At 35.9% G+C, this 11306-nt stretch overlaps 1 non-coding gene across 1 annotated transcript; it reads left to right on the forward strand.

Moving 5' to 3' along the window:
• The first annotated feature begins 2283 nt into the window (after positions 1-2283).
• LOC127078008 (small nucleolar RNA R71) lies at positions 2284-2390 on the forward strand. Its single transcript, XR_007787761.1, has one exon. It is a non-coding gene; the product is annotated as a small nucleolar RNA R71 (small nucleolar RNA).
• The last annotated feature ends 8916 nt before the right edge of the window (positions 2391-11306 follow it).

Raw genomic sequence — 11306 nt, forward strand, 5'->3', positions numbered from 1 at the left:
CGTCATCCTCCTTCTATCCGTTTTGCTACATGTTCGTCTTTATCATTTTACACTACTGTGATGCCTCCTTTTTTAGGTACTACATGCACAAGGCTCACCCACTTACTATCCGAGATCTGATAGATTATACCTGCCTCAAGTAACTTAAGAACTTCTATTTTAACAACATCACTCATTATAGGGTTTATTCTTCTCTGATGTTATCTGGAGGGCTTTGAATCTTCTTCGATCAAAGTCCGATGCATGCATACGAATGGGCTTATACCCTTTAGATCAGAGATATTATATCCTAAGGCTGAGGGATATCTTCGTAAAACATCTAAGAGTTGGTCTGTTTCTTCTTGGCAACCTGTGCCACCAAACCCGAGCCTTCGTAAAACATCTAAGGTTCATCTCTTCATCGAGGAACTCATATCTCAGGTTCTTAGGCAGTTCCTTAAGTTCTAAGGTTGGTTTCTTAGGGCATGGCATAGGATCTGGGGTAAGGGATAAACATTCGTAAAGGTTATCTTCGATGTAGGGTTTCCTAAAGTTATCATCTTCTAGTATGAGAGTTGATGGCAACTTAATTATTTTTATGATTTCTTCTTGTTCTATTTCCCTAACGCATTCATTAATCATATCTATGGCATAACATGCGTATCCCATCACAGGTGCCATAAGACATTTTGAAAGTATAAATTCTATCTTCTCTTCACCTACCTCAAAGGTCAACTTTCCTCTCTTGACATCTATTATGGCTCCTGCAGTTGATAAGGATGGTCTACCTAGAAGGATTGATATATCATCATCCTCTTTAATGTCCATGACAATAAAATCAGTAGGGTTAAATAACTAACCTATCCTAACAGGACATCTCCTAAGATGCCTATCAGATACTTAACAGATCTATCGGCTAATTGAAGTGACATCTTAGTAGGCTGTAATTCTCCTAAGTTTAACCTCTCACAAACTGCTAAAGGAATTAAGCTCACACTAGCTCCTAAGTCTAGAAAAGGTTTTTCGATGACATGACTTCCCAAAACACAAGGAATAGAGAAATTTCCAGGATCTTTATCTTTTTTGGCTAACTTATTCTCAGAAATAGAATTGCATTTCAAGGGCTTCAGATCGTCGAGTCTACGTTTGTTAGTAAGGATGTCTTTGAGAAACTTTGCATAAGAAGGTATTTGGGTGATGGCTTTTGTGAAAGGGATTTCTACGTGAAGTTTTTCTATAACCTTAATGAATTTCTGATACTGGTTATTGATCTGGGTCTGTTTGAGTCTTTGCGGATATGGTATCGGTGGTTTGTATGGCGGGGGTGGTGCATAGGTTTTATCTTTAGGTTCTTCTCCTTTTTCTTGACCTTCCTATTTTTCAGATTCCTCTGGTTCCTTGACTTCGTCTGTGGGTTCGGTAAATTCCTTAGAAGTTTTGGGTTCACTCAATCTTGGGTTAAATGGCTCATCATAAGCGGTCCCACTTCGTAGGGTAACGACATTGGCTTGTCCTCTCGGATTATGTTGAGGTTGTCTAGGGAATTGTCCTCTAGGTGTAGTCTGGGGGGCTTGGTTTAAGGCTACCTGAGAGATCTGGGTTTCAAGCATCTTATTGTGAGTAACTATTTGGTTAACCTTTGTTCCTAACTGGGTAATCAGTTCGTTAACGTGAATGATCTGGTTCATGAACTCTTTGTTTTGTTGGGTTTGAGCAGTGATAAAATTTTCCACAATTTTCTGAAGGCTCGGGTTTGGTGGTACAGGTTGCATAGGTTGATTTGGTCTTGGGGCTTGGTAACCTGGTTGTCTCGCAGGTTAAGTATTTTGGATAAAGTTATTATTCTTATAGGAGAAGTTCGGGTGATTCCTCCATCTAGGGATGTAGGTATTCGAATATGGGTTCCCTTGGGCGTAGTTCACTTGCTCAAAGTTGGGTTCGTTTAAGAGACTGCATTCTGCAAATTGGTGTTCTTTGATTCCACATATCTCACAATCCGACAAAACTGCAGCTGCAGTATTCGGGTTTGTACATATATGCTCAACCTTGAGGGCCAACGCGTCCATTTTAGCTTGCATCATGTCTATAGAGCTTAACTCATGTACTCCTCCTTGGGCTTCCTTCTTCTCAACTGTTGCTCGTTCAACTCCCCATGATTGATGGTTTTGAACCATATCTTCGATGAGTGCACTAGCTTTAGGATAAGGTTTCTTCATCAGTGCGTCACCTACGGCAGCGTCGATTGTCATCTTAGTGTTATATTGAAGTCCATTATAGAAGGTCTGAATGATTAACCAATTTTCTAAGCCATGATGTGGGCATGCTCTTAACAGCTCTTTATATCTCTCCCAAGCTTCGAATAGCGATTCTCCTTGGTTTTGGGTAAATCTGGTTATTTGGTTTCGAAGAACGGCGGTCTTACTTGGGAGAAGTATCTAGCAAGGAATACTTTTCTAAGTTTTTCGCAAGTTGTTATGGAATTGGTTGGAAGGGAATGTAACCATGATAGGGCTTTATCTCTTAGGGAGAAAGGGAATAATCTTAAACGGATTGCCTCAGGAGAAGCTCCATTGGTTTTAAAAGTGTCTGCTAATTGGAGAAAGATTTTTAAATGTTGGTTTGGGTTCTCAGTAGCAAGACCTACGAATTGTCTCTATTGCACAAGTTGCAACAAGGAGGGTTTAAGTTCGAAATTATTAGCTCGGATGGTTGGGTTTACTATACTAGAACTAGGTTCTTCGTTGGATGGTTGGGCGAAATCCTTAAGAGGTCTTTGATTTTGATCTTCGGCCATAGCTCTCCTAATTCTATGGAAAAATAAGCGTGCGCGAGCGAAACGTTCAGGTTCCGCCAGAGGATCTACTAAGCTCCCGGTGCTACGAGTCCTTCGCATTGACCGGCAGGTAACAACCTAGGTCTAAATGATATAACAACAAGGTACGAAATTTAATGAAATTGGTCCCCGGCAACGACGCCAAAAACATGATGCGTTGTTTTTCGCAAGTATACCAACGCGTCAGAGTAATATAAAAGATTCTCGAAGCCATAGAGACCAAATGTCAATCTATCGTTATTTATTGTTACGGTGTTTATCTAAGGTAATTGAAACACGGTTTTTTAGAGTGCACAATGAAAAATAAAGTATTAAATTAAATTAAATTAATAAAGACAGGTTTGAATGTAATTCACATAATCAATTAATAATCCAAGTACTTGCTAATAGAATTACTTATGGGCAGTGTTTCCCACTATGAAAAGAACCAATTTAACGGGAACTGTCACTTTCGCATATTCAGAACCGAGTTGTACTCCCTAATCAAACCCTCTTATTGTCACTTATAAAAAGGCGTGCATTGCATTAGAGTAGTAAACCTATTTTTAAGAAATATAGTGTCTTGACTAAGTTGAAAAGTATTTTGACCTGGATTTCTTAACCAAAAGAGGTTCTCACGAACCAGACTCTAACCTTATAAACGCGTCCGAAAATAGTTTTAAAATCACTTTTCTTTTTAAGTTAAAAACTCCTAATGAACTAAACAAAGCGCTTTCGCTGTATTTGAAATAGTTATAAACAACTAAGTTTAAATAGACGTCGGACGGTTTTCGATCTTACCCAACGGAAATTAAGTGCGGGAAAAATTAAGTTGAAAGTCAAAATAGCCCTTAAGTGTTTCTACGAACAATTGTATGGATTATCAGTTCAATTACGATCCTTACATTCTAACCTTTATAGGTTTAGCCAGACATGGTAAAGTAAAAATGCATTTTAGTTTTTTATCATAAAAATAGATAAATAAAAAGGTAATAAGTGTGAGTGCAGGAAAGTAAATAAAAGTAGTCAGAGTGCAAAAATAGTTAAAAACAACTAAGTTTAAATAGACGTCGGACGACTTTCGATCTTACCCAACGGAAATTAAGTGCGGGAAAACTTAAGTTGAAAGTCAAAATAGCCCTTAAGTTTTTTTACGAACAATTGTACGGATTATCGGTTCAATTACGATCCTTACATTATAACCTTTATAGGTTTAGCCAGACATGGTAAAGTAAAAATGCATTTTAGTTTTTTATCATAAAAACGGATAAATAAAAAGGTAATAAGTACGAGTGCGAGAAAGTAAATAAAAGTAGTGCGAGTGAGGAAAATAAGTTAAAGTAGTGCGGGTGCAGGAAAGTAAATAAAGTAAAGTGCGAGTGCGGGAAAGTAAACAAAATAAGGGCAGTGCGGGAAAGTAAATAAAATAAAGGCAGTGCGAAAAAGTAAACAAAATAAAGATAGTGCGGGAAAATAAAGTAGACAAAGGTAAAGCGACAAAACCTGCTCCAATCGGAGGGTCGAATAAAGTGCGTAACAGAAATTAAAATGGCGGCAGGAAGTGAAATGGATCAAATAGAGGCTTGGATTCTTGGAGTTTCAATCTCAAAACAGAAGGAGAATTGAAACTCAATTTTAAGTGAAATCTTCAAGTTTATCCATTAATGGAGGCTAGGGATGTAAGTGTTCAAAGCTTTGGCAGAAGGGATCCTTATTTTGATCATAACGGTCATGTATATATAGCCTATCAACTTGCTTTTCACACACTTTGAAACTTTTCAATTTTTAGCAACTTTGGTACAAAAGAAACAAAGGTATACATAGACATATATTTGGTATTTTGGTTAGTAAACAAATAAAAATAAAGTATGATACAATCAAATGTGCTTGGTGATCTCTCCCAATGCAAACACAATGAATGAGGGACAAGGAGGATACTAAGGTGTGATCCCAAAGCCAATGCAAATGATGAGATAGCATGAAGGATCTTATGGTCAAAATTGGGGTCTTACATTGAGTTGTAACTAACAATCCCTTAGAAGCTTTTAAGAAATAGTTGATTATATTTTTCGGTTGTGTGTTATCGTGTGGTTGAGGGAAGTGAGAAGGGTCTCATATCTATGTATGCCCTAGATAGAAATGTCCACAAGTAGAGATTAGGTGAGAAGTCTTTAAACACTGAGGTTATTCAGGAATTCAAACTAATTCTTTGATAATGGATTTTCTTCTTGGCTTGGTAACCCCAAAATGTAGGTGACGTTGCACCAAACTCGATTAACAACTGACTGTGTTATTTACTATTATACTGTTTTATTTATCCATCTATTTTTTATTGTATGATAATGTGCAAACCTTGAGGTCGTGACATCGTCTTCGACATCAGGGATCTGCTTGCCAGAATTTCACAATTCAACCCCTTTCTTGTGTTTTTATCACCTCCGGTTGATATCATAATACAATCGGTGCTAAACACTTAATAGTTGTGCGGAAAAAAGATCATGAGAAAAACATATTGAATCATGTTTGGAGTTTATGAATCTAATAATGGTACTCCTAATCCACATGTAGTTATTAATCATGATTATAACGCTTCAGAAAAGAACAATTATACAACTAGACTTCCAGCTTTCAATGGACACTCTACTGAGTTTAAATGGTGGAAGAGCAAGATGTATACTCATATAATAGGTCTTGATGATAAGTTATGGGATATTCTAGAAGATGGAATTGATATTCTATTAAATTGAGTTTGAATGGTGTATAACACAAAAACTCTCACACCTCCTTAGAAAAAGATCTATAGAAAACATCATAGTTAGAGGCATCTTGGTTGATGCTTTACCTCACTCAGAGTACATCAAGATCATTGGTAAATCAACTACTAAGACCATTTTTGAATCCCTAGTATGTGACATGTGTATGAAAATTGTCAATGTATGTTTCTTATAGTAGCTATTTGATGGTGTGCAGAGTAATGGCTGGAAGAAACAATCGTATAATTGTTGACGCTTTGAAGTCAGTGGCTCAGGCTTCAGGGTCAGCATAATCAAGATGGTGATGAGTTTTGTGGATTGGGGAAATTTCAGAGGAACAATCCACCGACCTTCAAGGGAAGATACGATCATGAAGGTGCTTACTTATGGCTTAGGGAGATTGAGAATATTTTCTGAGTGATGACTTGTATTGAGGAACAAAAAGTATTGTTTGGTACTTGTAAGACCCCGGTTTTGACCCTAAGATCCCTCATGTTATCTCATCATATGCATTAGCATTGGGATCACACCTTGGCATCCTCCTTACCCCTCATTCATTGGGTTTGAATTGGGAGAGATCACCAAGCACATTTGATTATATCATAATTTACTTACTAACCAAAATACCAAAAATATGTCAATGTATAGTTTGTTGCTTTTGTAGGTAGTGTGTATGCTCACCTATGCTCCATCAAGTTCATATCTAGGGTTCAAGAACCTCAAGGCAAGGAGATCAATAAAGAAATGGTTCAAATTGGTTCTATCCATCATAAATAGATCCCTATGGTCTTCACATATCAATTTGATCAAGATTTCATCAAGAGTTTGAAGTTTATTTGCCGTGGAAACCCTAATTCATCTAGGTATCTTGTGTGACTCCCTCAACAAGTTTCTTCATCAATTGATCAAATATTTAAAGGGATACTTCATATCACATATATATGATCCTCCAGAAGTCCCAAAAATTAAGAGAATGTCAAGCTAGCAAGATGGTTCATGGTGGTTGACTAGAGAAAGTCAACTGGACAAAACAGGGGTTCCCTAGACTATATCTCCTACACGTTTTGGACTTAGGATTAGGCAACATTCCATATGAAAAAGGACTTGGCCAATGCCAACATTTCTGAGACCAAGTTATTGTAATTTGAGCTTTCATCTGAAGCAAGTCTTGAGATCCATTTGACTTCGTCTACTACATGGTCTTGATGCAACTTTTATTTTGACTTCATGCCTAATGCTCTATACTGAGTTAATCAAAGGGTATTTCATTTGATACATAAGAAGACAAAGAACACTGCTAGCTGTGGGATTTGCTTGCTTGGATATGGCCATCTTTATTTGATGCCTTGATCTTCATGATGTCTGATATTGCTAATTGCTTGATTCAAAGTCCAAAGGGAAAATGGGTTTCCTATATGACATTCTTGTCTATTGGATTTCATCCCATTGATCAGATCTTTTCAACTCTTAACTTTTAATTTTATGCTTAGGATTAGTCTCTTCATCTTCTCCCATTTCTTAAATTTTAAAATCTCTCCCCCTTTTCAAAAACCTTCTTTGTTTGTGATCTCAAAACTTAGAACTTATTTCAAATTAGAAATTTTGGCCTTATGCCATTGCATTTTTAAACTCTTTTCTTAAACTAACTTTGTAAATAAATCTAATCATATTAACTTAAAATTTCAAAAGACAAAAAGAACTAACACTCATTCAAACTTTTGAGCTCTTTGTGCCCCTTTTTTAAATTAAATTTTGATTAAAAGCAATCCACTCATTTTGAAATTGATACCATGAACTACATGGTTTTGATCCCTCGTTTTTATGTTGGTACGTGGGCACAAGTCCGAAGGTCTTGTCAAACACAAAAATATAATCATTGAATTCTTTTCTCACCACACACTCTATTTTTTCTCAAACATCTTTTATACCAAACACATCATACCTTGGGTGCTAACACCTTCCCTCTGTGTAACCAACCCTGTTACCTGTAATCTCTGGCATTTTATTAGTTTATATTTTGAAAACTTATTATCTTTGGGTTTTATTTGTACTTTTCCCTTTTCCTTTGGAAACAATAAAAGCGCGGTGGCAACTTTGGTTTTATTGACGTTAAGTTTATCCATAGCTTGATGGTCATGAATTTACCGCTACAGAAATCATGTGACGACTTTGTTGGGGAGTAGTCCTTAGTGGGTTTAGCCTACTTATTTGTGTGATATAATCTGCTTGTTATGCTTGGTGATCTCTGAGTGGTGAGATAAGTTCTAACCCAAACTTGAGTGAAATTAAGATAGGAGGATGGTATAGTCATGTTCAACTTGTGTAGAGTAGTCCTTAACAAGTTGGCTTGAGACCCATCTACTCAGTGGAGACCTCTTTGGAGTTACTGATGTCACATAAGTTATTTTTGTGGTTAGGCATTACATTCTCTGATCCGGGTCCGAGAAGCTCAGAACCGTAAAACATTTAACCAAAATTGGCCTATTTAGGATGTAGTGTGGAGACAGTTCAGGTATAGACCGGATAACAGTTGTTACCAGATATTGTAGTGGGAAATTCGTGATCATTAAGTTATTGACAAGCTAAATATCAATTAACAAGAGTCGCCATCGCGATTTTATTGTTTCCAAGAGAAAAGGGAAAGAATGCGAACAAAACCCAAATAGTAAGAAGTTTTCAAATAAAAACTAATAAAAATCAGAGATCACAGGTAAGGGGGTTGGTTACACAGAGGGAAGGTGTTAGCACCCAAAGTGTCCTAGGTACTCCTAGGGAGTCCTTTTTGTGTGCATATGTATTTTGTACAAAGTGATGTTTACAAACAAATAGAATGGGGGATGAGAAAAGAATTGGTTAATTATATTTTTCTGTTTGACAAGACCTTTCGTCTTGTGCCTACGTACCAACATAAAAATGAGGGATCAAAACCTCGTAGTTTGTGCTATAAATTTCAAAAGTGAGTAGGTTGGTTTTAATAAAAATTAAGCTTGAAAGGCACAAAGGCCTAAAAATGGTTTGAATGAGTTAGTTATTTATGGCTTTTTTTTAAAGTTTAAGTCAAGTATAGTTAAGTTCATTTACAAGTTGGATTTAAGAAAATAAGTTAGAAAATGCAATGGCATAAGGCCAAAGTTTCTACCTTTTTGTAAAATTGGTCAAAGTTTAGAACAAAAGTTTTTGAAAATGGAGTGAGAGATTTTGAAATTAAAGAAATGGGGAGAAGATGAAGAGACTATCTTATGTACAAAAGTTAAAAGTTTAAAGTTGAAAAGATCTGACCAAATGGGACCAATCCAATAGACAAGTATGTCAATAGAAACCCATAATTCCCTTGTACTTTTTAGAATCAAGCAACACACATATGCACAATTATATCAATCTTGAAGAGCAAAGGCATCAAATAAAGATGGCCTCATCCAAGCTTCTCTACTTCAATCATCTTCTTCAAAATATAGCCTATGTAGCAGATGAATTCCACAAGTCACAAGTTCAACATAACAGCTTAACAATGATCAATGCTGAAGATGACTCTAGAGAGATCTAGAATGATGTATCAGATGAATTCAAACTGGCAAGTTCTTGGTTCTTCAACAAATTGGCATTGGCCAAGTACATTAGCAACGGAGTGTTGCCTAAGTTCTAAGTCCAATTGGGGGAGATCAAAACAACAGTCCACTCAAAAGTCTTTTAGGGTTTTTGTTATTATTATGTGCATTAGTGGTCAAAGACCAATCAAACAAACAAAGCAACAAAGTATATCACACAATATGGTCCAAGTGGGCAAAGTGAAAATTGCATAAAAATAAACAATTAGAATGATATGTACAATGACAAATGATAATAGAATAATAAAAGTAAATTATATTAAAAGTAAAAGCTTGAAAGTAAAAGTTAATGGTTAGTAAGTTAATGGATAGTTTTGTTTTGCTTTTTGATTTCAAGACATTCTTTGGAGAACACTAAACCCACTTGCCACAAGCATAAATCCTTGAACCAAAATATCTTCCAAAGGAAGGAAAGAAGGCCAAGTTTCCAGACAATACCATGGAAGAGGGGAGACTTACAATCTCACTAACTAGAATGCTTATGCCTCTTATGTCACAAATTTAGCACTATGTTAAGCAATCGTAATTGGACTTATGTAGAAGTCACAACTATTTGAGGTCGGGCAATGAACTTTTGATGTTAATGCATGTTGGAGACATAATATTAAGAACTATACTCATTAAACATCCCACACACAAAAAATATGCAAAGGTGTGGCATAATCTCATCCATACTCATGTTAATCTTTCAATCAACTAGCAATAAGACTTTGAGATGTAATTGGCCAATTCAAATGAATGGATGAAGAAGGGGAATTAGATGAAGGGGGAGAGGGATGAATGAGATCACAAATTGGTCAAATGAGGACTTTTACAAAATTAATATTAATCATTCATTTTGGGAGATGGAATGTACATTCCGTCAATCCCCTAAATCCAATAATATTAACTTGACAAAGTCAAATCAACCTTGACCAAGGCCCAACAACAAATGAGAAACTTAAATAAGTCAATCCAAATGGTCAACACAATTAAAATGGCATTTATTCAATTAAAAATATTAAAATAATGCATTAAATTCAAATATGTTTTTTCCAAATCCTAAAATCACATCAAAACACCAAATAAATGGCCATGTGATTTATCATAGGTCAAATAAGGTCAAAGGACCTTGGATAAAAAAATTCATAATTTTTGGACACTTAAAAATATTTTTAAACAACTAAAAACAAATGAAAAATCAATTAATTCATGGAAAATATTAATAATGATCCAAAAAATAATTTTAATTCAGAATTTGAAAGAGAAAAATATTTGAATTTTTTTGGTGAAAGTCCCGTATATGTTTTGGATTAGTATTAAATTTATTATGAATAATTGAAGAAAATGGAATTAAATGGAAAATCAGAAAATGCTAAAATACGTGGACCATCAGATCTCCCTCATTAATTGAGGTGGCAAATCTGATGATCCACAACACGCGTTCCACCAACACGTGAGTCAACTACGTGGCAAACATGGTATTTATAAAGAATGGCTGAGATTATAACGCAGAGGTTGGATCACACGGTTTAGACCAAGGACAGGTCATCATGAACCATCACCAAAATTTTAAACAGGGACATGATTATAAAGAGAAAACATCCTTGAGCACGAATATCACCTCCATTTCTTCCAATTCCAACTAAATTGAGAGATATGTGGAATTGAAAAATGAGGTTCATGATCTGAGTTGCTTCGATTCAGCCTTAAAGCAACTATAACACCTTGCCTACATTGGTAGGACTTCAACCAACACAATAATCAGTATAATTGAGCAAGAAACAAGGAGAATCGAAGAGATCAAATTTTCTGCAAATTACCTTCAATATAGGTCTGAGCTTGCTAGATCTTGATCTGAATCATGCTTTTCTTCACTCCAATTGCTTGCAGAAGAGGAATGGAAAGGCTTATAATCAAAGGACTTCTGGAGAATTGAATTCCAAAATAGTGGAGATTCAAGCTCTAATGAAAATGAATTTCTCAGGTTTATCCTCTTGGTATGAAGGGTTTTTTGTGGGGAATCAAAGTTGGCGCAATGTGTGTGTTAATTCTGATCACAAGGGCTTCAATTTATAGAGAGTTCAAATGATAATTGCACACTCTTTCAAGTTTCCAATTTTGGCAAAATGATGCAAGCATGCTGCATGGGCGCGCATAGGCCCATGAAATGATTGT

The sequence above is a fragment of the Lathyrus oleraceus genome, chromosome 4 (genome assembly GCF_024323335.1).
Source record: "Lathyrus oleraceus cultivar Zhongwan6 chromosome 4, CAAS_Psat_ZW6_1.0, whole genome shotgun sequence".
NCBI classification, from domain to species: Eukaryota; Viridiplantae; Streptophyta; class Magnoliopsida; order Fabales; family Fabaceae; genus Lathyrus; species Lathyrus oleraceus.